Source organism: Mustela lutreola, chromosome 6 (genome assembly GCF_030435805.1).
Source record: "Mustela lutreola isolate mMusLut2 chromosome 6, mMusLut2.pri, whole genome shotgun sequence".
Classification (NCBI taxonomy): domain Eukaryota; kingdom Metazoa; phylum Chordata; class Mammalia; order Carnivora; family Mustelidae; genus Mustela; species Mustela lutreola.
The window spans coordinates 148,084,230-148,111,429 of record NC_081295.1 but is presented as its reverse complement, the minus strand read 5'-3'; the positions used below and the strand labels follow the sequence as shown (position 1 = coordinate 148,111,429).

Here is a 27,200-nt window from a genome sequence, read left to right as displayed (position 1 = left end):
CTACCCTTGTAGTGTTCTTTTAAATCTGCTTATGCACACACACAAGAACCCATTCTTACAAAATGAGGAATGGAAAGAAAAGTCAGTGTGTTCGTCCAGTGAAATCTTGACACAGAGTTACCCCTAATTCAGGGGTTAATGCATAGGAGACCAGAGTCACAGACTGACCTATAGCAAGAATAAAATATCTTCAAACTCTCCTGTTAATTTAAAAAGTTATACAAATTTGAAACTATATGCATGATATGTGCAGTTCTCTTTTACTATTAAAATGATACCTCCCTGCCCAAATTTTCTAGTAAAATGGCATCCTTCAGTATAGTAAACAGAAAAAGAAAGCCCATACCACTTCTGGTTGTCTTCTGACTATTTTCAGGCTAAGTGTTTTGTTTTGTTTTCCCTTTTGAATTATTAAAATCTCCATGCCCACTAATGCTCTGCACTTTACAAAAGTATAATACTAAGAAATCTCGTTTTTTTTTTTTTTTTATTAACTTGTGGATTTTTCTGGGGAAGGAATATCATTGAAATGTTCCCTAAGGAGAAACCAAAAGAGAGAGGAATTTTCCTGGGCTTTCGATTGTAGCTTGTAGTGAATGGGAAAATCAGTTCTCACTTAGATCTACAGAGCTGTTTGTGAGCAGAAAATAGTTTTAATTATTGTGCCTATGCAACCAAGATTTTCTGGGACAATCCCAATTTCATTCTTTTCAATAAATGTGAATTTCTGTTAAGCTTGTAGGAAATTGTCCAACACACATACTCACAGAGGTGATTAAAGTCCATTGTGGAAAACTGTTCACTGCAGCATTATGGGTAACAACTGGAAGCAAGTAAATGTCCTTCAGTATGAGAATAGTTTAAGAAATTTTGGTACTTCATTTAATGCCAAGTAGATTTAGGCAGAGCTTTATGAACTGGCATGGAAAAATATCCAAGATATACCGTTCATTGAAAAATAGCAGGTCACAGAACAGGTGTTTAGTATATACCCAACCACATCACATTTAGGACAATTCTGCCATATATGTTTGTAAACAGAAATTTTCTGCAGGACATTCCAGAAACAAACCAAAAGATTGCCTCTGGATATGGGATGGAAGGTTCAGGAAAAATGGAAAACTCTTATCATTCCAATATCTTAGCTCCCAGTATTTCTATGCCTCCTTCTACAAATTAAACTCTCCCGGATTCCTCCAATCCTCATGGCTTCCCACCATCTGTGAGACTCTATTGTCATGAACTCCTGCGGTCCTGGCCACAAGATGTGAGCTTGCTTGAGACCGGTGTGAAATGGTTGGAAAAGAACAGGAAGCAAATGTCACAGAACTTAAAGGGATTAAACGTAATGGGGGGAACTTAATAGGAACTAGCAAGGGGTTTGACTGCTGAGGGCTTTAGCCAACAGGCCAATGTTGTGTCTAGAGTGATTAAGGATTCCAGTCACCAGCAATGTCAAGAAAGTTCTCATCAGAGGTGGGTATAGGAACTTCCAGGTAGAAGTAACACAGGAAGTCAAGCACATGGAAGCATCATTATTCAAGTTGTCCAGTGTTTCCCTTGGACTTGGTTTGTGGTGGACGTGGCTGGCTGGTTGCCGTGTAACTCAATATCTATTCTATTTGTCTTCCTCATAATAGAGCCCAAATGTTGTCAGGGGCTACAAAGTACTCAGGTCAAAACATTCACTTTCCAGGATGCCCAGCGTGGCTCGGTTGGTTAAGCATCTGCCTTCGGCTCAGGTAATAAACCCAGGGCCCTGGGATCGAGTCCTGAGAGCCTGCTTCTCCCGGTTCCTGGCTCAGTAGGGAGTCTGCTTCTCCTTCTGCCCCTCCACCTGCTTGTTTTTTTTTTTTCTCTCTCTATCAAGTAAATAAATAAAATCTTTGAAAAAAATTCATTTCCTCAAACTCTCTTAAGACAGAGGTGGCACTGTTACTCAGTATTGGACAGTAGGTTGAAAGCAAAGAGTCTTCTGGGAGACACTTGCTGAAATTATTCTTTTCTTGATAAAATAAGGACAGACTCAGCTGACTTGTGCCTTTAGCCCTTCATCTCTCAACCTGCCTGGGAACAGATTTGACGTCCATGGCTGGAAAAAAGCCATCTTGTAACCACAAAGACGAAAACCAAACATTGAGGATGATAGAGCAGGTCATCCTTGATGACATAGGGCAGATTCAGAGGTCTGAGGCTGCTGCCTCCTCTGGAGTTCCGGTTACAAAGCTAAGCTGCTGTAATCATTTCTATGGTCAAAGGTAACCCTGGCCAATTCTGGATCCTCCAACAAAAACTCTGGAGTTGAGGAAACAGAGGGCTGTCAAGATTCTGGATGGATCATGAGAACTCTGGACAAGTGGGCTGTGATGGGGGAGAGCAGGGAAGTCTGAAAAATGGACTGAGAACCTCCAGAAGCCAGGGAGGCTGCACCTGGGAATCATGGGTCTGTTTGTAGAGCAGGATCCTCCAGGAAACAAAAGGTGGGAGGCTCCTAGCATGGTACAAAATAGGGTGGGAGAAGGTGTCACTCTTCCCAGGATCAGCTGCTTTCTGGTCCTCAGCACGTGGGCTAGATTCATTTTCCCAGATTCTTGGTGAAGCCATTGTGATGAAATCTGCACACCATTTCCTTCTCTCCTCTGCCAGGACTCTACCAGAGCTTCGGGCCCCATTTGCATCCAGCTGCCTATGGGTATCAGTAGCTGTTGGACTTAGCAGAGTCAGTAAGTAGCCTGGGGTTGGGTATAGAGAGCAAGAGGGAAAGAATTGCCCTTTCCAGTCATCTGCCTCCTAGAAGGGCGTGCCATCTCCTGCTTCCTTCTGTTATTTTTACTAATTAAAAAAGAAAGAAAGAAAGAGAAACAAAACTCCATCGTCAAGGAAAGGTGAGTAAAAAAAAAGATAAATAAATAAATAAATGCTAGCTGGAAGAGTTTCTTTTTTTTAAAAATTTTTTTTTTAAACTTACTCAGAAGAATGCATTATCTGTTAGTAAGTAGTGTAAGCAATTATCTTTAGCGTGGAACTGGTATATTTTAGGCAATCCTACTGAAATGGTGTAAACAACATTTCCTGTGTCAAAAGCAGGGATCCAAGTCTGTTTTAGAATGGTCCTAATCTCCATCTATTATAATTTCCACCAATAACTTGTCTTTTTATATATGCTGGCATCTGTGTGAAAGACAGCATCCCACATTGACCAAGTCTCCATCTGGTGACAGGCGGGGGAACAGGAACGTAGACTGTCACTTTATGCAGATGGATTTCTATTAATACAAACAAGTGACCCTAAAAGAGAAATTGGCTAGCTCCAGCATAACTTTAAGAAGATTGTTCTGAATTTCCTGAAAGCAGGTTATTTCTAAATACATGGTGTTGCCTTTTAAACACAGATCAGGCATTTTGTCCTTCTAAGAGCTGGTTTTACAAAATGGGCTTGCTGTTCTGAGCCCATTTGCTTGGGGAGGGTGTGGAAGGAAAAAGATTGCAATGAAAGGAAAAGAGAGGGTCTCTTGTGGGAACAGCCCCAAGTTGTCCTGATCACTGGTTCAGGACCCATTAGGTTATAAATCCTGGAGAGGACAGGGTGTGGGGGTGAGGGGCACAAAGGGGAAGGGGAGTGGTTTAATTCATGATGACTGTTGGCCAGCCCTCTTTTCTCCTTCCTTACCATGAGAATATGTAGCTTTCAGATATCCTCAGTGCATCCATTGGGTAAATTTACATTCTGAACCTACACCTAAACCTTTACCAAAGGAGTCTGCTTTCGGGAATCACTAGAAACTCCTTCATTGGCTTCTTCCTCCTCAGTGATCCACCACCTGCCAGCCATGGCAAACAGGGCACCAACTGGGCCATGGAGAGATTCACCAGAATAATAACTCCTAGTTGCAAGTAACCCAGTGGCCTATCAATAGAGATTGAGTGATGTTAGATCCGTGCAGCACAATACTAAGATGCAGTGAAAAATAATATTTTGGAAGAGTTTTTTTCAAACTGGCTATTTCAGTACTACTTTCCCCCCAAAGTTTGGCTCTACTATTCTATACTTAATACATTTCTTTAAATTGACTCAAGTTTTAAAGCACATATTCCCACCCATCCTTATCCTAAATGATGGTATCTATGACATGCGTTTGATGCGCTGATTATATTTTTCAGCACCCAGTAACCTAAACAGGGAAGTATTAAAATAACAAAATGTTCAACTGAGTCTTAGCTAAAATCAGCCTGAGTAACCCCAGTGTTACTCTTCCTACCTTTTGGGAAAACCCTGCTTTAGAAAACTATATGGTGTTCCTGGAGCAAAGGCTATGCTGTTACTTGAAAGATGCAAACTGCGTGGTCAAAAGTTTGTGAAAATAATGTGAGTGTGTTTGTGTGCATGTGCATGTGTGTATGACAAAGGTACATATGTATCCTCCCCATGTTAATAGTGGTTAGCTCTATTGGTCTCAGATTGACTTACGATTTTTTTGTTTTGTTTTGTTTTGTTTTGTTTTCTCACAAGTGCCACCTTGATTTAAAAGTGATGACTAACTCATTTTTTAAACTTTATTGAGACATAATTTATGTACTATAAAGTTCATCTTTTTAAGTATAAAATTTGATTTTTTTTTGCATACCCACAGAGTTGTATACTATCAACAAAACCTAGTATTAAGACATTCCATTATCACAAAAGGAAACACTGTACACATTACAGCCACTCTCCCATTGTCCCCTATACCCAGACCCTGGCAATCACTAATCTACTTTCTGACTTGTGGATTTGCCTTTTCTGGAAATAACATAGAAATAGAATCAGACAATGTATAGACTTTTGTGACTAGCTTCTTTCATTTCAAGTTCATCTATATTGTACCATGTAGTAATACTTGTATTCTTCTTGTTGTAGAATAGCATTCCACTGCCTGAATATCTCACATTGTTATTTATCCATTCATTAGTTGGTAGACACTTTTTTTTTTATTATTTCTACATTTTGGCTATTAAAATAATTCTTCTGTGAACATTTGTGTGCACGTTTACATGGACATGTATTTTCAATTTTCGTGGGTCTATACCCAGGAGTAGAATTGCTGAACTACAAAATAACTCTATGTTTAACAGTTTAAGGAACTACCAAACTGCTTTCCAAAGTGGCTGCATCATTTAAAAGTCCCACCAGCAGTGTATGAGGGTTCCAATATCTCCACAACCTCCCCAACATCTGTTACTTATCTGTCATTTTTATATTGGCCATCCTAGGGGATGTGAAATGGTATTGCATTATGGTTTTGATATATGTTTCCCAGATGACTAAGGATGTTGAGCATCTTTTCATGTGTTTACTAGCCATTTGTACAGGCTTTGCTTTATTGCACTTTACAGATACCACATTTTTTACAAGTTGAAGGTTTGTGGCCATCTCGCAGCAAGCAAGCCTGTCAGTGACATTTTTTTCCTGGATCATTTGCTCATTTCATATTTCTCTGTCACATTTTGGTAATTCTTGCTTTATTTCAGTGGTCCAGAACTGAACCCACCATATATCCTAAGAAGGCATATATGTTCTTTTAGGAGAAATGTCTATTCAGATCTTTTGACCTTTTTTTCAATTAGGTTATTTGTCTTTTTATTAATGAGTTATAGAAGTTCTTTATATAGTCTATATACAAATCACTTTCAGATACATGCTTTCAAATATTTTCTCCCATTTCATTTTCTTGATAGTGTTGTTTGAAGCACAAAAGTTTTAAATTTTGATTAAGTTCCATTATATTTTATTTTGTTGCTTGTGCTTTAGATGTTGTATCTAAGAGTTCATTGACTAATCTAAGGTCATAAAATGTATGCCTATGTTTTCTTCAAGGAGTTTTATAGTTTAGTTTCTATATTTAGGTCTACAATCCATTTTGTGTTAGTATTTGTATACTGTTTGAGCAGAGTTAAATTTCCTTCTTTTTCATGGATATCCAGTTGTCCAATCACCATTTGTTGAAAAAAGACTGTTTTTCCCCTATTAAGGGGGATCTTGGCACCATCATCAAAAATCAGTTGATCACAAATTCACAAATATAAGAGTTTAATTCTATACTCTCAATGCTATTCCATTGATCTGTATGTCTAAACTCACACAAGCACCTCACCATCTTGATTATTGTAGCTTTGTATTAAATTTTGAAATTGGGAAGTATGATTCTTTAAACTTTGTTTTTCTTTCTCAAGACTCTTTTGGCTAGTTTGGGTTTCTTAAATTTCCATCTGAATTCTGGGTTCAGTTTATTTCTTTCTGCCCAACAAAAGGCAGCTAGGATTCTAATACAGGTCACAATGAATTTGTAGATCAGTTTGGGGGAGTACTATCACCTTAATAATACTAAGTCTTCTGATCCATGAACATGGGATTTTTTTCCATTTAGTTAGATTTCCTTTAATTTCTTTCAACAATGCCTTTTAGTCTTCAGTATATAAACTAACACTTCTTTCGTTGAATTTATTCCTAGGTATTTTTTTATGTTATTATTATAAGTGGATTCAAATTAAGTTTTACCTTCCTCTTTATCTTTTCCTAAATCTTAAAATTATTTCTACTGATAACCTGATACTCTTATAGGGAGAAAGAATATGAAAAAAGTTTCAGCTTCATGAATATTTGAGAATCCGGACTATGTATTTTTCTGAGGATTTTTTTTTTTTTTTGATGTCTGAATTTGTGTTGTAGTTTGGTTCAAATAATTCATGCAGCCCCTAATAGAGCTTGAGAAATTAGCTTCATCTTAACTGCATGTTTAACACATTGTAAAGATGCAAAGTACAAGTGTATTACTTGCAACATACCAGATTTTAGGCTCATTATTTAATGAAAATGAAAGATGTTTTGTTGGAAGTAAGATCAGTAAACCCTCGCTTTATAACCTTTAGTCTATAAAGCAAGTCAAACCACTTCATGGTCCTACGGAGCAGAGGGGAAAGGAGGATGAGGATCTCAGTGAGAAGAAAAAAAATACCCGTTTTCTTGGTCCAAATTTTCAATGCAGCTGACCCAACAGAGAAATTAGCTGAATCATCTGCCCATGCCCAGATCTCACTCCATGCTGTAAATTGATTTTCCCTTGCAGGTTTATTACATTGTAGCTTTAAATCAGCTCCCATCAGCTAACTGAATCACCAGGCCCCTTAGAGACCTCCACTGGAAATCTCAACCAAAGACTTGAGTTTATGGCTTCAACCTGTCCATCACAGTATTAACGGATGGTTGATTGGTTGATTGGTTGGTTGGTTGGTTGGTTGGTTTTAAATCAAATAGAACTTGCTCACATTAGTGATGGGGACATTTCTTTTGAACTGTTAGCTGTTTTAGTGAATATGGGGCTTGTTTTGTTTTTGTAGTGGCTACAGGGTGTCAGGTCATCTGTAACAGATCTAAAAGATGCCCGGATCACAGAGATGGTCTCCTGAGGAAGGCTGATACCTCCACATCTAAAATCATAGCTCTTGGCAAGAAAAATTACGAGCCAAAATATTCCGCAAGGAGAACAAGAGCCCAGCTGCAGCTGTCGCTCAGATGAGCCCTTGGGAAAATAGTCTATAACCTAGGACTATCGGCCTTTACCTTACCAGAAAGTGTACACTGAAACTCAAAATTTTCTCTATATATTTTGTAGCATCATCCACGCCTCTCAGTAAGCCCATGTCATGGACTGAGAAAGAAGTATATGTGCATTCACTTCCAGAAAGCACCTATCAATAATAGCATTCCATCAGATTTTATTTTAGAAACAAATCTATGGTCCTCAGCCTCAGAGAGACAAGAACACAGTTGATAATGGTATTCGAATTCTCTTAACAACTTCCAGCCTTTCAAACAGAAACCTGGGTAAATTGAATCTCTTCTTGCAAAACCTAGACTTCAAAAGTCCTGTATACCAATTTCTCTATCCTCTTTTCTCAACATAAAAAGGAACAAGAAAGAACTGAAGATGCAGTCCTTCCCTGGGGTATCTCTAAGATAAAACAGCTAAGGTGTCCTGACACTCCTCTCTATAAAAGACCTATTCCTTTCTTTCACAACCAGAACCAGCCCAGAATTGTGCAGCCCTTCAAGGACTCAGATGCTGTGCACATCCAAATAACACTAATCTCACCTCTCAAGAGAGGAAATTGAGTCAAGGAGTCCAGGTAAGAAAGGTCAGGGTCTTCTACAGGCCCTCCTGGGGATGAGCAAGAGCCTATCACACTGAAAGCAAACCGAATAAAAGTGTCAAGGTTTTAGCCAATATTCTCCTCATGAGGTAGAATCCTGTGTGATAACATTTTCATCAGTACAAACTCTCAGGCAAATTGTTCTGTTCCTCTCTCCCTGGGAAGCTTAACCCAAACCCTCACCAATCTTTTTCTCAGCAGTCACAGAACACTCTCTTGCCCTGCATCTGTATGATTTCTTTGCAAGACCTTCCTTCTGCAGATGGACTGATAGGTCCACGTTCTTCCCTTTACCGCTATGCCTGGCTCTGAGAAGCTAGGCTTAGCCAACTATAGGTCAGCAACTAGACAGCCATTTAAGGTTAAGTTCTCAAAGAGAAATACTGTCTTTTTTTTTTTTTTTCCTGACAGTGACAGGGTCTAAGAAAGTGCCTTCAGATGACGAATCATCTTGTTCTTAAATGAGGCAAAATAGAAAAGCAAACATATAATAGACTTTATAATGTTTCTTTTAGACTTTAATGTCACCCGTTTACAGAATGCACCATGTTTCAGAATATCCTTCCTCATGTGAATCTTCATTTCTGCCTTGCATTCTCAAGCTTCAAGGCCAAGGAAGTCTAGTGGAAGCAAAGCCTCTGGCTGGATTGATTTTTACTGTCATTAGAAGGTTATCTAGGTGAACATAATTCATTTTATTCAGATAGCGAGAATGGACTCCACATCTTAGTCCAGCTTCCTGATGGGATCAGCCTGGCCTATCATTATATATCAATCCTTGCCCCTAATGGGCACACAGATTCCTTTAATGTGTGGAATCCCTTTGACAGTTTTCAGCATACACTAGCTGACTGAACACTTGTTGGGAGATTGAATGACAGGTTTGGCAATGGTTCTTTAAAATTTCATCTACAGAAAACAAGAAGAGTGAAGGTTCATCCCTCTTGATCATTTCACCAGACATGTCTGCATGAATCCACAAGGGCTAAATGAATTGCATCATGACTCACTGATGGCAAATTGGGTGAGCATGGGATAGACTTCACTTATATTTCTAGTCAAGAGGGATTATCACTGACTATTAAGTAATCTTTACATCTTTGCTTTTCTCTATTTTCATTTCCCCCTTCTATTTTCAAAATAAGTATTTTAAATTGGATTAAAAGACATTAAATTGGATTAAAAGAACATTCCCCCTTAAACTTACCCTAACCACAATGGCAGGTGCTTATTAATAGTTAAAAATGTTAATTGAATGAATCCATAGAACAAAAATGGAGAATCAGGGGGTATAATGCTAAGTAAAAATAAATAACTTAAAATTGGGGTTATAATATTGCTACAAATATATAAAAATTGAATACATATATGGACAGCTTTAAAAGACAACAGACAAATGAAAACATTGATTTTGTTATGGGATCAAATTGAAGGAATTTCTTATCTTGTCATATCTAACACTAATTACAACAAAACAACACTAAAATTGGATGAATCTGATCATACACAAAACTATGTATGTGAGACTATGAAATTAGAAAGCTAATAATATTACAGGAGTTAATCAAAAGATTTGAATCATGGTCTCAAGGTATCTACCTCAGTTCACCTAGTCAAAAATGACAAATAAACTATGATTAAACCCTTCTTGACTGCCCTCTTTGGATAATCCTATATTTCAGTTCAATAAAGATGTATTTATTTATTTATTTATTTATTTAATTTAGTGGCCCCCAATTTTTGGTGCCCTTGGCCATATCCTTGGCAGACCATCTCACAATGGTCTCTTCTCTCTTTTTAGTACTATTATTTTTTGCTTTTATTGGAATTATACTGAAATAATTATAGGTTTACATGCAATTCTGAGAGATGATAGAGTCTTCGTACAATTGGCTCAGTTTCCTCCAATGGTAACATTTTATAAAATTATAGTGTAACAGCACAACTAGGATATTGACTTTGAGACAATCCGCTGATATAATTCAGATTGTGTGTAACCGTGTGTGTGTGTGTGTGTGTGAAGTTTTTTTTTTTAATTAACATATAATGTATTATTTGCCCCAGGGGTACAGGTCTGTGAATCATTAGGCTTACACATTTCACAGCACTCACCAGAGCACATACCTTCCCCAATGCCCATAACCCAACCACACTCTCCCTACCGTCCTCCCCCTGGCAGCCCTCAGTTTGTTTTGTGACATTAAGATACTCTTACAGTTTGTCTCCCTCCTAATCCCATCTTGTTTCATTTTTTCCTTCCCTATCCCTCATACTTCCCACTGTGCCTCTCAAATGCCTCATATCAGGGAGATCATATGATAATTGTCTTTCTCTGATTGACTTATTTCACTCAGCGTAATACCCTCTAATTCCATCTATGTCATTGCAAATGGCAAGATTACATTTCTTTTGATGGCTGCATAGTATTCCCTTGTGTGTGTGTGTGTGTGTGTGTGTGTGTGTGTGTGTGTGTATCTCCCATCTTCTTTATCCATTCATCTGTTGATGGACATCTAGGTTCTTTCCATAGCTTGGCTATTGTGGACATTGCTGCTATGAACATTCAGGTACATGTGCCCCTTTGGATCACTACATTTGTAGCTTTATGGTAAATACCCTGCAGTGCAATTGCTCGGTCATAGGGTAGCTCTATTTTCGACTTTTTGAGGAACCTCCATGCTGTTTTCCAGAGTGGCTGCACCAGCTTGCATTCCCACCAACAGTGTAGGAGGGTTCCCTTTTCTCTGCATCCTCACTAATATCTGTCATTTCCTGATTTGTTAATTATAGCCGTTCTGACTGGTGTGAAGTGGTATCTCATTGTGGTTTTGATTTGTATTTCCCTGATGCCAAGTGATGTGGAGCACTTTTTCCTGTGTCTGTTTGCCACCTGGATGTCTTCTTTGCAGAAATGTCTGTTCGTGTCCTCTGCCCATTTCTTGATTGGACTGTTTGTTCTTTGGGTGTTGGGTTTGATAAGTTCTTTATAGATTTTGGATACTAGCCCTTTATCTATCTGATACACCATTTGTGAATATCTTCTCCCATTCTGTCAGTTGTCTTTTGGTTTTGTTGACTGTTTCCTTTGCTCTGCAAAAGATTTTGATCTTGATGAAGTCCCAGTAGTTGATTTTTGCCCTTGCTTCCCTTGTCTTTGGCAATGTTTCTAGGAAGAAGTTGCTGTGGCTGAGGTCAAAGAGGTTGCTGCCTGTGTTCTCTTCAAGGATTTTGATGGATTCCTCTATCACATTGAGGTCTTTCATCCATTTTGAGTCTATTTTTGTGTGTGGTGTAAGGAAATTATCCAGTTTCATTTTTCTGCATGTGGCTGTCCAATTTTCCCAACACCATTTGTTGAAGAGACTGTCTTTTTTCCATTGGACTTTCTTTTCTGTTTTGTCGAGGATTAGTTGACCATAGAGTTGAGGATCCATTTCTGGGTCCATTTTTCTATTCCTTTCTATTGATCTATGTGTCTGTTTTTGTGCCAGTACCATACTGTCTTGATGATGGCAGCTTTGTAATAGAGCTTGAAGTCTGGAATTGTGATGCCGCCAAATTGGTTTTCTTTTTCAACATTCCTCTGGCTATTTGGGGTCTTTTCTGGCTCCATATAAATTTTAGGATTATTTGTTCCATTTCCTTGAAAAACATCGATGGTATTTTGATAGGGATTGCATTAAATGTGTAGATTGCTTTAAGTAGCATAGACATTTTCACAATGTTTGTTCTTCCAATCCATGAGCATGGAACATTTTTCCATTTCCTCAATTTCTTTCATGAATACTTTATAGGTTTCTGAGTACAGATTCTTTGCCATTGGTTAGGTTTATTCCTAGGTATCTTATGGTTTTAGGTGCAATTGTAAATGGGATCGACTCCTTAATTTCTATTTCTTCTGTCTTGTTGTTGGTGTATAGAAATGCAACTGATTTCTGAGCATTGATTTTATATCCTGAACATTTACTGAATTCCTGTACAAGTTCTAGCAGATTTGGAGTGGAGTTTCTGGGTTTTCCACATATAGTATCATATCATCTGCAAAGAGTTAGAGTTTGACTTCTTCTTTGCTGATTTGGATGCATTTAATTTATTTTTGTTGTCTGATTGCTGAGGCTAGGACTTCTAGTACTATGTTGAATAGCAGTGGTGATAATGGACATCCTGCCATGTTCCTGACCTTAGCAGAAAAGCTCTCAGTTTTTCTCCATTGAGAATTATATTCACTGTGGGTTTTCATAGATGGCTTTGATGATATTGAGGTATGTACCCTCTATCCTGACACTTTGAAGAGTTTTGATCAGGAAAGGATGTTGTACTTTGTCAAATGCTTTTTCAGCATCTATTGAGAGTATCATATAGTTCTTATTCTTTCTTTTATTAATGTCTTGTATCACATTGATTGATTTGCAGATGTTGAACCAAACTTGTAGCCCTAGAATAAATTCCACTTAGCCGTGGTGAATAATCCTTTTAATGTACTGTTGAATCCTATGGGCTAGTATTTTGGTGAGAATTTTCGCATCTATGTTCATCAAGGATATTAGTTGGCAATTCTCTTTGTTGATGGGGTCTTTGTCTGGTTTGGGAACCAAGGTAATGCTGGTCTCATAAAATGAGTTTGGAAGTTTCCTTCCATTTCTATTTTTTGGAACAGTTTCAGGAGAATAGGTATTAATTTTTCCTTAAATGTTTGGTAGAATTCCCCCTGGGAAGCCATCTGGCCCTGGACTCTTGTTTGTTGGGAGATTTTGGATGACTGCTTCAATCTTCTTACTGGTAATGGGTCTGTTCAGGTTTTCTGTTTTTTCCTGGTTCAGTTTTGGTAGTTTATACATCTCTAGGAATGCATCCATTTCTTCCAGATTGTCAAATTTACTGGCATATAGTTGCATATAATTGTTTGTATTTCTTTGGTGTTGGTTATGATTTCTCCTCTTTCATTCATGATTTTATTTATTTGGGTCCTTTCTCTTTTCTTTTTGATAAGTGTGGCTAGGGGTTTATCTATCTTATTCTTTTTTTTTTTTAAGATTTTATTTATTTATTTGACAGAGAGAGATCACAAGTAGGCAGAGAGGCAGGCAGAGAGAGAGGAGGAAGCAGGCTCCCTGCTGAGCAGAGAGCCTGATGTGGGACTCGATCCCAGGACCCTGAGATTATGACCTGAGCCGAAGGCAGTGGCTTAACCCACTGAGCCACCCAGGTGCCCCTATCTATCTTATTCTTTCAAAGAACCAGCTCCTAAAAAACAAAACAAAACAAAACAAAAACTAGCTCCTAGTTTCCTTGATTTGCTCTACTGTTCTTTTTGTTTCTATTTCATTAGTTTCTGCTCTGATCTTTATTATTTCTCTTCTCTTGCTGGGTTTAGGCTTTATTTGCTGTTCTTTCTCCAGCTCCTTTAGGTATAGGGTTAGGTTGTGTATTTGAGACCTTTCTTGTTTCTTGAGAAAGACTTGTATCATTATATACTTTCTTCTCAGGACTGTCTTTGCTGTGTCCCACAGATTTTGAACAGTTGTGTTTTCATTATCTTTTGTTTCCATAAATTTTTTCAATTCTTTTTAAATTTCCTGATTGAACCATTCATCCTTTAGTAGGATGCTCTTTAGTCTCCATTTATTTGGGTTCTTTCCAACTTTACTCTTGTGATTGAGCGCTAGCTTCAGAGCATTGTGGTCTGAAAATATGCAGAAAATGATTCCAATCTTTGGTACTGGTTGAGACATGATTTGTGACCCAGGATGTGATCTATTCTGGAGAATATTCCATGTACACCACAGAAGAATATGTATTCTGGTGCTTTGGAAGGCAGCTATGCTCACCACTATACCACCAACGCTATTCTGTTGCTTTGGGATGGAATGTTCTGAATAGATCTGTGGTGTTCATCTGGTCCAATGTGTCACTTAAGGCTTTTATTTCCTTGTTGATCTTTTGCTTGGATGATTGGTCCATTTCAGTGAGGGAGGTATTAAAGTCCCCTACTGTTATTGTATTATCGTCAATGTGTTTCTTTGATTTTGTTATTAATTGTTTTATATAGTTAGCTGCTCCCATGTTAGGGGCATAAGTATTTAAAATTGTTAGATCTTCTTGTTGGAAAGGCCCTTTGAGTGTGACATAGTGTCCTTCCTCATATATTATTATAGTCTTTGGCTTAAAATCTAATTTATCTGATATAAGGATTGCCACCCCAGCTTTCTTTTGATGCCCATTTAGCATGGTAAATTGTTTTCCACCCCCTCACTTTAAATTTGGAGGTGTTTGGGTGTTTAAAATGAGTTTCTTGTACATAGCATATTGATGGGTTTTGGTTTTTTATCCATTATGATAGCCTGTGTCTTTTGATTGGGATATTGAGCCCATTTACATTCAAGGTAACTATTGAGAGATATGAATTTAGTGCCATCATATTGCCTGTAAGGTGACTATTACTGTATATTGTCTCTGTCCCTTTCTGCTCTACTACTTTTAAGCTCTCTCTTTACTTAGAGGACCACTTTCAATATTTCCTGCAGGGCTGATTTGGTGTTTGCAAATTCTTTTAGATTTTGTTTGTCCTGGAAGCTTTTTATCTCTCCTTCTATTTTCAATGATAGCCTAGCTGGATATAGTATTCTTGGCTGCATGTTTTTCTCAACTAGTGCTCTGAATATATCATGCCAGTTCTTTCTGGCCTGCCAGGTCTCTGTGGATAACTCTGCTGCCAAACTAATATTTTTACCATTGTATGTTGCAGACTTCTTGTCTGGAGCTGCTTTCAGGATTTTCTTTGTTGGTAAGACTTGTAAGTTTTACTATTAGATGATGGGGTGTGGACCCATTTTTATTGATTTCAAGGGGGGTTCTCTGTGTCTCCTGGATTTTGATGCTTGTTCCCTTTGCCATATTAAATTCTCTACTATAATTCTCTCCAATATACCTTCTGCCCTCCTCTCTCTTTCTTCTTCTGAAATCCCAATTATTCTAATATTGTTTCATCTTATGGTATCACTTATCTCTTGAAATCTCCCTTCATAATCCAGCAGTTGTTTGTCTCTCTTGTCTCTTTTGCTCAGCTTCTTTATTCTTCATCATTTGGTCTTCTATATCACTAATTCTCTCTTCTGTCTCATTTATCCCAGCAGTAAGAGCCTCCATTTTTTACTGCACCTCATTAAAAGCTTTTTTGATTTCAGCTTGGTTAGATTTCAGTTCTTTTATTTCTCCAGAAAAGGGATTTTATTTCTCCAGACAGGCTTTCTCTAAAACCTTCCTTGTCTTTTTTGAGCCTAGCTAGCACCTTGAGAATCATCATTCTGAACTCTAGATCTGACATATTCCCAACGTCCGTATTGATTAGGTCCCTAGCCTTTGGTACTGCCTCTTGTTCTTTTTTTTTTTTTGTGGTGACTTTTTACTGCCCTGTCATTTTATCCAGATAAGAATATATGAACAAGAGAATAAAATACTAAAAAGGTGCCAAAGACCCCAGAAAAATGTATGCTTACCAAATCAGAAGATACCCCCAAATTGGGGGGAGAAGAAATGGAGTAAAAAAAAATTTTTTTTTAAATTTTTAAGTATACATATGTATATATATATACTTAAAAAAATTATATATATGTGTGTGTGTGTGTGTGTGTGTGTGTGTGTATTAGACTGGTGAATAGAACAGAGCCACCCACTTGATACTTGATTTTGGGTGTATTTTGGTCTCTTAGAAGAAACTACCTCCCAAAATTTTAAAGAAAGAAAAATTATATATATACAAAAATAATGGTAAACATGATGAATGGATAGAATATGACTATAAAGATAAAAAAAATTTTTAAAGTTCTAAAAAAGGAATTGATAAGGTAAGTTGGTTGGAAAAGAAAGAAAAAGAAAGTGGAGAGAATTTGCTGAGGCTAGAGACTAGAACAAAGCCCTGTGCTAGATTTAGGGTATATTTTGATCTATTAGAAGAATTTTATCCCAAAAATATACATATAGGTTATATGTATAACCTATATATATATATATATATATACACAAAAAATAAAGTTAGATATAATTTATGTTAGCTACAAAAATAAAGTTAGGTACAATGAAGGATATAATATGAGTATAATAATGAAGGCTCAAAAATATTTTTTTAGAAAGGTATTGTTACGATAAACTAGTTAAAAAACATTAAAAGTTTTTTTTTTAAAGATTTTATTTATTTATTTGTCAGAGAGAGAGCAAGCGAGAGCGAGCACAGGCAGACAGAGTGAAAGGTAGAGTCAGAGGAAGAAGCAGGCTCCCTGCGGAGCAAGGAGCCCGATGTGGGACTCGATCCGAGGACGCTGGGATCATGACCTGAGCCAAAGGCAGCTGATTAACCAACTGAGCCACCCAGGCGTCCCAAAAACATTAAAAGTTTTAAAACTTTTAAAAACTTTAAAAGTTTTAAAATTTTTCCTCAAAGCTTAAAAAAATTAGAATAAGAAAAAAGTAAAATTTAAAAAATTTAATTAACTTTGCAAGACTAAAGAATCATGGGGAGAAAGCTAAGAATTCCATGCTTTGCTTTCCCCTTCTCTGGAATTCCACTGCTCTCCTTGACCAGTAAGCTTGGTCTTGGCTTGATGTTCTTGCTGATCTTCTGGGGAGGGGCCTGTTGTAGTGATTCTCAAATGTCTCTGCGGGAGGCAGAATTGCACCACCCTTGCCAGGAGCTGGGCTAAGCCATCTACTCGTCTTGGCTATCTGGAGGTTTTGTTCACTGAATGCTTTCCATAGAGCTCTCGAGGACAGGAATGAAGATGGCGGTCGCCCAGTCTCCCACCCAGAGGAGGTGAGAGCTCGGGCCCTGCTCCTCAGTGTGCCCTCGGAGAAAATCTATCAGTCCCCCCTGTCTCCGTGGTCTCCCGCCACGCTCTGAGCTCGCCCAGCCTGTGACCAAGCATTTCTATCTCTGGCCCATGGTCTGCTTGAAGTCTCCAAACCCAGCAGATTCCTGCCACGTGTTCTAGGGCTGCTTCTCCTGGAGGAGGAATGTAAGTCTCCTGAGATCTGCCACTTGTGGGGCTCCTGCTCAAAGAGCAGTGACCCAATTGTGTCACAGATCATAGTTTAAGGGAACCCCAAGCTGAGAGCTCACTCCTCAGCTCCATCTCTGCTGCTGGCTTCCCTGCTCTGATACCTGGCAACTCTGCCACACTCAGACACCTCTGATCCTTCTGTGACCCTGTGGTACCTGAGACCACACTGTCCCTGCTAGAGCTCCACCCCCGCTTAGCCTCTGGATCGCCATCCTTCAGTGGGGCAGACTTCTAAAAGTTCGTGTTTTGTGCTCCATTGCTCCACCACTTGCCGGGAGCCAGTCCCTCCCCCCGCAGTCTGTCTCCCTGTAGCTTTGGATTCACTTCTCTGCACGTCCTACCTTTCAGAAAGTAGACGATTTTCTGTTTCTAGAATTGCTGCTCTTCTTCTCTTCGATCTCCTATTGGGTTTGTATGTGTTTGGAATGGTTTGATAACTATCTAGCTGAACTCCTGCGACCTGATGTCTTCTCAGTCTGCTACTCCTCCGCCATCTTGACTCTCCATTTGTCAAGTTTTATACCATTTTTTGATGGCCTCCAGTTTTTGCCAAGTTACTTCCCCTAATGTTCTCTTCAGTCATAGTGCATTCAGAATATTTTCAAAGTGCAATCCACACAACAATTAATCTGGAATGTTCTGCATCTGCCCCAAATTGGAGACTCATTGGTTTATGATTCATCTGTTCAATGGTCCACATCTACTTTCTTTTTAGCATTACAGGGAATGAATTTTCTTGGACTTAGATGAATGTGAGTCATCTTTGGGTTAATCTGTTCCATCTGGGTATAGATTCCAACTTCTTCATGGTTTATTCATTCATTCAAAAAATATTTACTGGTTGATTACAGAGTCCTCAAAGTAGTGTCTGAGGAGCTTGGTGTACAGTGGGAAACAACAACCAGGATCTCTGCTCTCAGAAGACTTATGATCTAGGCATCCCAGATCATGCCAACTATGAACTTCTAGAATCAAGGAGGTAGGGATTAGCTGAAAGGGTGGATGTGCTTTTTAAAAGTTCAATGCAATTTCCTCATTTGTCTTAACAAATAAATGACCTTCATCTGGCTTCCCTGGGAATCCATCTCCCTAAAGAAAGAAGAGAATATATTACAAGTGGGATTCAAAGAGAAATACTGTGGGGAACATTCAGTTTCTGACATCTCAAGGGGTTACACAGCATAAGCCAAGCAACCTAAACCATTATCTTGAAAGAAGATTTCTCAAATTCTTATCCTTTAGTGTGGTACCAGCCAAGCTTGAAGAACCTAGTCCATACAGTTCATCTAAGTGGAGAGAGGATCCTTTCCAACTAGAAGCTTGATGTAGAATGACACAACGGGAAAGACTTGGGGGAAAGAAAAAAACAAACAAACAAAGAGAAACAAATAAAAAGAGTTGCACTTATACCACACATTCAGGTTATAGTGTGAGTGAAAATTGCTATCAAGCTACCTGAACATTAAAGAAACAAAAACTATAATCACCAAAGATATTAGAACTGTATCCAAAGTTCAAACAACAAAATCCTTAGCCTCAGCCTGACTTATTCAGAATCTTGAAATATATCTTGGGGATAACTCTTCAGGGTCCACCCTTCTAAAACTCATTCTCCTACCCAGACTCTGCATAGGGTATTTTACGGTGGAAATGACCAGATGGTTCCACCTGCCTTTTACCAGTCCAAACCTTACTCATCCATTCCTTGGGCAAGGATTTGCAACCAAATTCTTGTTCAAGTGCTTGCCTTGACTCAAGGCTCTTTTTTGAGTAAATGCTGCCTTTGCACAGACACCCTGTTATCAGCTGTTGTGCACAAATCTGGTAGCCCCTTTTCTGGGCTAGCATACCACTTAGGATACTAAATTTGCATAACAGAATGTCGTCTTTGCCACCTGCACACCTGTTACCTAAAGCATATGGCTCTCTCTTTAATCAACAGCACAAAACAGAGGCTCTACAAGCACTCCTAGGAGATTTCAGTCCTGCTTCTGATCCAGCCCTTGGCAATAGCTTGCTGGAAACATCTGATATTTGAAGGAGAGACTAGAAGACATGCTAACTACACATTCCTCTAGATACCTAAGTTAAAACATTTCCCTGTTAAGTGTAAATATTTCAAAAACAATGTACCTGGATGCTTTCTGTGATCTACCCACCCCCATAAAAGCTCTTGCACTAAAATGGATTATAACAGAGGTAAACACAGATTTACGTGTAGTCTACTTCGGCATCATTTGCAACTCTGTATCTGATTGAGCATCTTTGAAAACGCAAGATTTGCAGAAAGCTGGAGGAGCCCCTGTGCCTCTCAAATGTGTGGAGTCTTGGTCTGGTTCTCAGGAGCCTAGCTCTGAACCTCTTTTTTGTGTGTGAAAAATAAACATCTGAATTTTTCAAACCACTGTTATTTCAAGATTTTTCTGTTACATGCAGTGAGGCTCGTGAACAGTCACAATCCTAAAAATCCTTGTGGTGTTCATTACTTCATTAGGCAAATTTTTTATCACCCCAAATATGCTAGGCACCATTCTAAGTATCTATAAATGGATAAAATATGGTCTCTATGCTGAAGGAACAAAGAAAAAATATATAACACAGGCCATGTATGTAATTGTATTTATTTATTTATTAAAAATACACACCTTTATTTATTTACTTAACAGGCAGTTTAAGTCCTTGAGGGGCACAGCATCTCACAGATTCTTCAGCCAATGGCTTTGGCAGAAAGATTCCTTTGGAATTCAGCACAAGCCTTGCCACTGTTTCCATGAGTGTGAGTTACTTTCCCCACATCACTATTTTGTTCTGTTTGCCACCAGGAGTCACTATGCTGTCCTCTGCATTGTACATGTAAGTGCATCTCTTGCCTAGAAAGAATTCAGTGTCATCTCGAGCATAAACACCTTCAATTTTAAGAAGGGCTGTGTGCTCCCTCTGGTTCTGGAAACCCTTGCTTATAGCCAGAAAACATGGCCTTGGACCACAGCCTTCCACACACATTTGTTGTTTTAGTTCTGTCCCCAGGGAGACCCCACAGGCTCCAAGATGGTGGAAAGGGTACCACATGTATGATTTAAAATTTTCTGGTAGCCACATTCAACAATAAGCAAAAGTAGCAAGTAAAACAGATTGAATTATTTATTTTCTGTAACCCAATATATCACAAATATTACCACTAAATCAATATAAAAATAGAGAAGTGATATTGACCCATTAGCAGATAGAGGTTTTGAGAAATGGGAAAATCATTGGAAATGCTGTCTTCATTTTGTTGGTTTCCTTTCTTATGCAAATGCTTTTTGGTATGCTGTGGTTCCATTTGTCTATTTTTGCTTTTGTTGCTTATGGTTTGATGGCATATCTAAAAAACCATTGCCAAGACTAATGTCAAAGATTTCCATCTATGTTTTCTTCTAAGAGTTTTACAGTTTCCAGTCTTATGTTTAAGCCTTTAGTCCATCATTTGTTAGAGACTATCCTTTCCTCATTGGGTGTTCTTGATACCCTGGTTGAGCCTTAGTTCTGTTTGAGTTTACTTTTAGACTTCTCTTCCATTGGTCCATATGTCTGTCTTAATGCTGGTGCCATGCTGGTTTAATTACTGTAGCTTTGTAATATATTTTGAAATAAAGGAGTGTGATACCTCTAACTTTGTTCTTCTTTCTTAAGATGGCTTTGAATATTTGGGATCTTCTGTGTTTCCATATGAATTTCAAGGTGGTCCTTTATATTTTTTATAAAAAATACCATAGAGATTTTGATGGGGATAATATTGCATCTATAAATTGCTGTGGGTAGTATAGATATTTTAAAGATAATAAGTCTTCCAATTAGCGAACATAGAATATCTTTCCGTTTATTTGTGTGTTTTTTTCTTCTTATTTTTTTAATTAAGATTTTATTTATTTATTTGACAGATAGAGATCACAAGTAGGCAGAGAAGCAGGCAGAGAGAGAGGGAGGAGGAAGCAGGCTCCCTGCTGAGCAGAGAGTCCAATGTGGGGCTCAATCCCAGCACCCTGGGATCAGGAACGAGCTGAAGGCAGAGGCTTTAACCCACTTAGTCACCCAGGCGCCCCTGTGTGTGCATGTGTGTGCGTGGTTTTTTTTTTTAAGATTTTATTTATTTGTTTGTGAGAGAGAGAGAGAGAACACAAGCAGGGGGAGTGGTAGGCAGAGGGAGAAGTGGGATCCCCAATAAGCAAGGAGCTGGATGTGGGACTCAATTCCAGGACCCTGGGATCATGACCTGAGCTGAAGGCAGATGCTTAACAACTGAGTCACCCAGTCATCCTTCATTTATTTGTTTGTAAAATAGAATTTTCACCCTTGTACACGTTAGTGGGAATGTAAAATAGTATAGCCACTATGGGAAATAGTATAATGTTTTTTCAAAAAATAAAAAAATAGAACTAATGATCTTCATTGTAGCATTCTTCACAATAGCCAAAATAGGAAAACAATCCTATTGTTTATTGTATATCAATAGATAAATGAAGAAAGAAAGTTTGCATATACATACAAGGAGATATTATTTAGCCTTTAAAAAGAAAGAAACCCTTAAAAAAATAATAAAATTAAATTAAATTTAAAAAAAGAAGGAAACCCTACCATGTGTGACAAAATGAATGAAACTGAAGAACATTATGCTAAATGAAATGGGCCAGTGACAGGGCAAATACTGCATGATTCTGCTTATATGAAGTACCTAAAACACTCAAACTTACAGAAGCAGAGAGTAGAATGTTGGTTGCAAGGGATTAGGGGAGGGGGAAAGGGGATTTTGTTCAACAGAAATAAAGTTTCAATTCTGCAAGATGAGAAACTTCTGGAAATCTGCCACACAATATCATGCCTTAGGGAACAATATAGGGTTGTATACTTAAAAATTTTTCAAAGGGTAGATCTCATGTTAAATATTCTTATCAAAAATTTTTAAAGTGGAAAATACTAGTATTGAGATATTTTACATCTTTTTTTCTTAAACCAGGCCTTCAAAATCCAGTGTATATTTTATATTTATAGCACATCTCAGTTTGGACCAGTTCATTTCTAATGCTCAAGAGCACACGTGACTAACATTAAACAGTACATATCTAGGTGAGTATATATATATATATATATATGCACACACAATATATATATGCATATATATATATATGCACACACAATCCAATGTGTAGATATTACTTTCAATTATTTCTGTTATCAAGTATTATAATTTAGCAGTTCTTTCAAACTAAATATATAGTTAGTTATATATATTTCATAGTTATATACAACTATATATAGTGTATATACATACATATATGTATATACATGTATATATGTATATGTATGTATGCATTGGCATGAATTTGGGGGAAATCATGATGTAATTTTTAACTTAATTTTCTTTTTTTCCTCAGCTCCAAAATTTCCTACCTGTGAGTTCTGCCTCCTTGTGGAGATAATTACTTTCAACTCTTCTGTTTCTTTTTATATGTACCATAATATTTTTAAACAATAAGCTTACACTACTATTTTATGATTTTTACATTTAACTAATTCTTGTCTTTCTTTTATGGAGATGAAAATTTAACTCTCTTATACTTTCTCTCTTATACATGTACACATACATACTTTCTTTTTCTTCATGTTTGCAGTAATCATTATTATGTTTAAATTATTCAAATTGAGATAGAGAATGTGATATATTTACTGTCTCATACAAATTTTTGTTTTTCTAGAGTTTATAATTGCCTTAGTGTTTTCATGTGGTTTTCTATAATATCATGACTTTTTCCTCTTAGCATTCCTACATAGACATAAAATAAACTATCTTAGCATGGGCAAGCCATAAGGAATTGTAATTATTTTGTTTTTTCTCATCAATATTTCTTGTGGAATTCTCTAACCACCTGATATAATGTGAACTTGACCCCTGAGCCTCAGACATAGCTTTCATCCTGTATCTTTTTTCATCACAGCACTAGGATGTCTTTTTGATCCTGTTTTCATCTCCCATTGCTTGGATCTATTACTGTCTTCCTCTTTATTGGTTTACTCTCTTGCTTGGGTAGAACACTTCATGAGACAGGATATATGTAAAGTGGAATTTTGAGATCTTGTATGCCACAACACATTCTATTTCCTTCTGATCCTTGATTAATAATAGCTTTTTGTGTATGATTCTAGGTTGAACTGACTTTTCCCTCAGAATTTTCAAAGTACCATTTAGTTATATGATAGCTACTGATTTTGCAGTTCAAAAATCTAGCTCCAAATGATTATTAATCACTGGTCTTGATCTTCTCTTTCCTCTAGCAGTCTTTGAGCTTGCTTCTTTTTCCAGGTTCTAAAATTTCACTATTATATGAGTTGATGAGTTTTTTCTTCATTTGTTTCAGCCTTCAATGGACACTTTAAATCTGTAATACGTTTTTCAGTTCTTGAAATTTTTCTTGTGTAATTTATTTGATATCTTCCTTTCATTTCTCTATTTTTTTTGATTATAGAACTTTTATTAATCTATTAAAATCCCCTAATTTACTTTTCTATTTTCCATATCAGTATCCCCTTATTATACTTTCTGAGAGATTTCCTCAAATTTACCTTCTAAGCCTTGTATTTAATTTCTTTTTATTCCACGTTAACAGTTTTCAAAAACTCATGTTGATTCAATTCCACTAACATTTATGGAGTATCTCTTATTATAAGTTACTATATTTGGGGCTGGTTGTGGGGGAAAAAACAAAAATAAAAATATATCTCAATTCGAAGATCTTATCATCTATAAAGATGTGCACAAGTATTTATAAAATAAAAGCTACTTTAATTTGATTCAACAAATCTGAAGTAGGGAAGGAAGAAATGTCATCACTATTATTCTCATTTCTAAATCAGAACTGCAACTAATGAGCACATCAGCAAGTTAATTAAAATATATTACTAGTGATCACATTGAGAAACCTGGTAAATTTTCCTTTCAGATGGACAATACTCAATGTAAAACTCTGATTGACATTAGTTCAGTAATTCTAATATATGTCTCACAGCCCATGATAGATATAATGAGTATAAAGTTAAATTCTGAAGAAAATCTATCCCATCCTGTTACAGAATACTTTGAGATCAAATAATAAAACTCTTTAAAAGTATGTAGGATATTCAACTACTGGCACACCCTACATGAAGAGATCACTCAATTGGTTTTTGTCCTGGTTAAAAAAAGAATCCTCTAACCAAGGTCACATATGGGATTATTCACAAGTCTTAAATCTAGTAATAGAATAGATAATGGGAAGGCAAGAAGGGATATTTCACAGTTTTGACTCAAAATGTCTGAGCAGCATTTATAATAGAGCAACATAAAAGAATTGCTGTTTGACACAAACAGCAGGGGAATCCAATCCACTTGCCCAGAATTATGAAAGAAGACAGGGTTCTAGAAAAGGAAGTTAGAAGTCAAGGCTGTATTGCTTTGAGCGAACCCACTCAAATAAACAGTAGCTTTTCTTCACCCTACTCCCAGCTTTATTGAGATTGACATATAACATTATATAAGTTTAAGGTGTACAGTGTGTTGATTCAATACACTTATAATATTACAAAATGGTTACCACCATAGAGTGGCTAACACCCCATCCTGTCACATAATTACCACTTCTCTTGTGGTGAGAACATTTAAGATTTGCTCTCTCAACAATTTTCAAGTACATAATACAGTATTATTAACTATAATCACCATGCTTTACGTTAGACCCCCATAACTTATTCATCTTAAAACTGGAAGTTAATATTCACTGGCCAGCATATCCCCATTTCCCCCACCCTTCCCCAGCCCCTGATCACCACCATTCTGCTCTCTAGTCCTACGAGTTCAGCTTCTTAGATGTCATAATAAGTTATACACTATTTGCCTTTCTCAGACTTATTTCATTTAGCATAATGACATCACATTCCATCCATGTTGTCACAAATGGCAAGATTTCCTTCTTTCTTGTGGCTAAATAATATTAAAATATATATATGTATGTATGTAATATATATGTATAGTATATGAATATGTAATATATACTATATATAACATATAACATACATTGTATATATTATAATAATGTACATAACTTCTTGATGCAATCACCCATGATGGATACTTGATTGTTTCCTTATCTTGGCTATTGTGAGTAGTGCTGCATTGAGCATGGGAATGCAGATATCTCTTCAATATCATGTTTTCATTTCCTTTGGATATATACACAGAAGTAGGATTGCTGGATCATATGGTAGTTCTATTTTTAACTATTTGAGCAACCTCCATAGTGTTTTCTACTGTGGCTGGACCAGTATACATTCCTATCTTCTTATTGGTAGTGCATAAGGATTCCCTTTTATCCACATCCTTGCCAGCACTTGTCTTCTCTTGTCGTCTTGATGATAGCCCTTCTAACAGGTGTGAGGTGATAGTTCACTGTGGTTTGGATTTGCATTTCTCTGATGATGAACGATTTTGAGTACCTTTTCATATGTATGTTGAACATTTGAATGTCTTCTTTGGAAAAAATGTCTATTCAGATCTTTGGCCCATTTTTAAAATCAGATTATCTGAGGTTTTTTGCTATTAAGTTGTATGAGTTCTTTTTATATTTTGGGTATCAACCCCCTATCGGAGATATGATTTGCAGCCATTTTCTCCCATTCCAAAGGCTACCTTTTCATTTTATTGATTGTTTCTTTTTCTGTGCACACGCTTTTTAGTTTGATGTAATTTTTCCTCTGTGTATGTGTGTGTGCGTGCGCGCACCTGCCTGTGCATGTTCCACACGACCAAGCCAATCTCTGACACCAGCTGGGTGTCCTACAATTTGATTCAGACACTATTTACCCAGAGTACCTGGAGATATCTCACAGGTTACAGGCTCAGCCCTCCAACACTGTCCCTCCCCCCACCACACACTTCAGGTACCAATCCCAAATCCAGGTAGTTCCCTGAGCTTCTGACCCCCTGGCTATAGATCAGGCTTCAGCAAACCACTCCTTGGGTTAAATTAATTTGCTAGAGCAGCTCCCAGAACTCGAAGAAATATGTTACTTATTTGAGTACTGGTTTATTATAAAAAGATATAACTCAGGAACAGCCATATGGAAGAAATGCTTAGGGCAAGATATGGCTCAGAGCTTCCATGCTGTCTCCAGGCATGCCACTTTTTGAGCCCCTCCACAGGTTCACCAACCTGGAAGTTCTCTGAATCTTCTCTCTTTAGGTTTTCATGGAGGATTTGTTATAGAGCATGGTTGATTAAATCATCAGCCATTCAAGCCTGAACTCAGTCTATGGCCCCAGTACCCCATCCCAGATCTCAGTGTGGGACTGAAAATTCCAACCCTCTAACCACATGGTTGGGCCCTTTGGCAATCAGTCCACATCCTTAGGCGAGCTAAGGGGTTTTCCAAAAGTCACCATTTACGTAACAGTAGACACCTTTTTATGTCTCTCATAACTTAGGAATTTCCAAGGGTTCTGGAGTTCTGTGCTAAAAAAAAAAAAAAAGGTAAAGATCAATTTCTTCATTATAAGCCACAATATCAGAGTCTTCAATACATTTCAGGTTAATTTTCATGAATGATGTAAGATAAGAGTCTAATTTCATTTTTTTGCATCTGCTATCCTGTTTTCCCAACACCGTTTTTTAAGAGACTATCCTTTCCCCATTGAATATTCTTGGCTCCTTAAATAACAACTTTTCATGCCCTAGGGTCCAGAAGCAAAAGCCAGCTGAAACTGGTGGATGGGAACATTGTTTTGTCTGCAGATATAAAAGATGCTTCCCCAAGGGCTATGCTGGCATTTGACAATGCTAAAGAAAGCCTAACTGTTCTGCGACTATTATTCTTCCTTGGGCTCTTCAATTTCAAGGGCACATCATCCCCAGGTCCAAGTTTTGGGAGAAGCTATAAGTGATTGATACAGCACAT

General features: G+C 37.5%; 1 long non-coding RNA gene across 1 annotated transcript; it reads left to right on the top strand.

The window, feature by feature from the left end:
• The first annotated feature begins 1,683 nt into the window (after window positions 1-1,683).
• On the top strand, window positions 1,684-27,200 carry LOC131833270 (uncharacterized). The gene is made up of 4 exons (XR_009354376.1): window positions 1,684-1,742; window positions 2,647-2,885; window positions 22,234-22,343; window positions 26,981-27,200. It is a non-coding gene; the product is annotated as an uncharacterized LOC131833270 (long non-coding RNA).